Here is a 3,088-nt window from a genome sequence, read left to right on the forward strand (position 1 = left end):
CTAATGCCTCTATGCGTGTGCTCAACTGACATCTCTGTAAAGCTATTTGGTGGTTCTATCTTTCAGCCTAGCCCTTTTGGTCTTTCCTCATCATCCTTTTTCCTAACGAGATTGTGTAGTGTGATCTGATGAGATATAGGGATTGTATGGAGCAATAAAACTGCTACAACTTCTCAGAAATGTCCATAACACAACTCAAATTAGTAAAATGCTTTCTAACATAGAAAAAAAATTAGACACACCAAATTTTTTGTTGTTTTTTGTTGTTGTTGTTGTTGTTTTAAGGGATTTTATTGTGCTCACGTCAAAGGGCAGGTCTTTGCAGGACAGGGAAATGAGTTTGACATCAAGGAGCAAGCCCCTATTTGCCAGCGATGAGGGGGTTCTGCAGGATCACGATGACCGAGTCCCTGCGCAGGAACATCTTGGAGATGTGGCGGTCCTTGTTGACTGGCTTGGACTTCTTGCCATTACCACTCTTGGGGACCCCGGTCCACATCTCCTTCACATTCTCCAGCACCATGTTGCAGTGCCTGTCAAAAGCCTTCACCCGGCCCAGGAGCTTCTTGTTGTTGTGACAGTTGATGAGCACCTGGATGTTGTTCTTGACTGACTGAGGCAGCACAGAGCGTGGCTGCCTCCCGCTTCTGCAGCTCCTCCGGGGTCATCTCACTCTTGGGCTTGTTGAGAAGGCTCATGGTGGCGGTGGTTGCACTCTCAAAACGCTCCCTTCCTCGGCCTCCGAAGAGAAAGCCCACACCAAATGTTTTAGGACCACAAAGACCTTTTCCTTGCCAGAAGCATTGAAATGGGTAAGATTAAACACTTTAGCCACACTGCGCCAACTGCCTCTGGGACACTCTCACCTCTTGTTAACAGCAGAAACAGAGCATACAATTTGTGAATTAGTGGCTATTCCACTTTGTAAGAATGGGGGGGGGGGGGGGAAGGAGGGGGAAGTGAAGAGCCAGGATAATGTATCCTGTAGCATTAATTCCACCACATTGCCTATGGACTTCTATCCCAGAGATAATATAAATAGTAGAGATGTATGGAAGGAAAGAAAAATGTCCACTTAAAAAAAAAAAAACTCTCTTTTACCTTCTCAATGAAGTATTTTGAAATCAGCAATTAGCACTGATTTGCCTATATAATAAATTATCTTTGCTTCATAGTCTTTTTGGATGGCTTCCAAGATGTAAAATAAGGCATTTTGTATTATTAAGATGGTCATGATGACTGGTTATTTATCTGGCCATAGACTATACCAACCCTGAGAGATTGATATTGCTCTATGCTTGGTTTTAATATAATTCTTAAAGTAATTTTTGTTTAAATATTACTTAACAATTTTTATTTAATGCAATTATTGAAATACTTTTCACCTTGATCATATCTTAAAGTCAAGTCTGTAAATTTAGAGCATTTGCTTTATCTGTCAAATTTTTTTAACATATTTTTATTGATTTCAGAGAAGAAGGGAGAGGGAGAGAGAAATAGAAACATCAATGATGAGAGGGGATCATTGATCGGCTGCCTCCTGCAAGGCCCCCTATTAGGGATTGAGTGGGCAACCAGGGCATGTGCCCTGACTGGGAATCAAACCAATGACTTCCTAGTTCATAGGTTGATGTTCAACCACTGAGCTACACCAGCTGGCCCTTATCTGTCAATTTTAAGATTTCCTTTCTCTCTCCCTAAATTAGAGATAGATGAATTTTGATATATTTAATAGAGATATAAAGTATAGGTATTATAGGTATTGATAAACCATTTGAGAGTCAACTGCATAACACTTCACTCCTAAAATCTTCACACGTATACACTTTAGTATACATCTCCTAAAAAAGAACATTCTCCATTTTAACCTTAATACAATTAAGAAACTTAGATAATTAAACATTACCCCAACACTACTATCTTATATATAATCATATTCAGATTTCTCTAATTGTCCCAATAATGTCCCTTAAAAGTGGGTTTTGGAGAGAAACCAAGATGGTGGCATAGGGTAGACACCTGAATGCAGCCTACCACAACAAATTTGAATTTAGAACTGGAAAACAGGGGAAACATCACCCTGAAGCTCCAGATGGCTGGCTGAGAGGAGGCTCTACCATCTAGGAAGGAGAGAGAAGGCACGCTGAACCTCAGGAACTGTGAAGGTGCAGAGAACTGTGTGCACAAAAAGGTGGCCACAGAGTTGGCTGCTGGCTTGCTTGTGGAGTGCGGAGAAGGCAGGCTGAGTTCCCTACGGGCTTACTCCCAGCATGCAGAGAGGGCGGACAGCTAATGTTTGGCAGCTAGCTTTCTTGTTTGGGAGGAAAACAGAACCACCCTATTGCTCTGATAGACGGCCTCAGACAGGGAGAGGCCAGACTGTCAGGCAGTGGGCAGAGATCTCTGGAGTATGTGAAGCCAACGGCCATTACTGTGGGACTCAGAAACCAGACCCTCGTAGGGAGGGGCTGACCAAAGCTTGTCTGCACCACCCGAGACTCTGCCCCATCCAAGCGGAGCACAGAAGTCCTGCCAGTGGCTAGCTTCCTCATTCGCTGTGAATAGGACTCTCCCAGGGAAGGACAGACAGGAATACAAAGCTTGTCTGCGCCTATACCAAAGAAGTGCACGTGCCTGCAACTAATATTCGGGATTCACCAAAGCTTGGCTGTACCACCCTGAGACTCCAACCCCATCCAAGTGGAATACAGAAACCCTCCTAGCTGAGACACTTTTGATCCTCATAGCCAATTGGCTTGGAGATCAACGCTTCCCAGTGATACCAACAACAAACAGGCTTAACAAGACTGCACACACAGCCCAAAAAGGGCTACACCAAGACTCTCCACCTCAGGTAACTGGGAGGCTGACCCACTCAACCATATAGGACACCTACCAACTCAGAGAAGCTGTGAAAATGCTGAGACAAGGAAACAGATCACAAACAAAAGAAATGGAGGACAAGAAGCAACTGGATATAGAGTTCAAAACTACGCTTATAAAGTTTTTCAAGAATTTCCTAGAAAAGGCTGATAAAATAAATGAGACCTATGAGGATATGAAAAGGGATCAACTAGAAATAAAGAAT

At 43.2% G+C, this 3,088-nt stretch overlaps 1 pseudogene; it reads right to left on the reverse strand.

Annotated features, from left to right (window-relative positions):
* Positions 1–290: 290 nt before the first annotated feature.
* Positions 291–756, reverse strand: LOC118705495 (annotated as a pseudogene).
* Positions 757–3,088: the final 2,332 nt, after the last annotated feature.

Source organism: Pipistrellus kuhlii, unplaced genomic scaffold (genome assembly GCF_014108245.1).
Source record: "Pipistrellus kuhlii isolate mPipKuh1 unplaced genomic scaffold, mPipKuh1.p scaffold_m20_p_5, whole genome shotgun sequence".
Lineage (NCBI taxonomy): Eukaryota > Metazoa > Chordata > Mammalia > Chiroptera > Vespertilionidae > Pipistrellus > Pipistrellus kuhlii.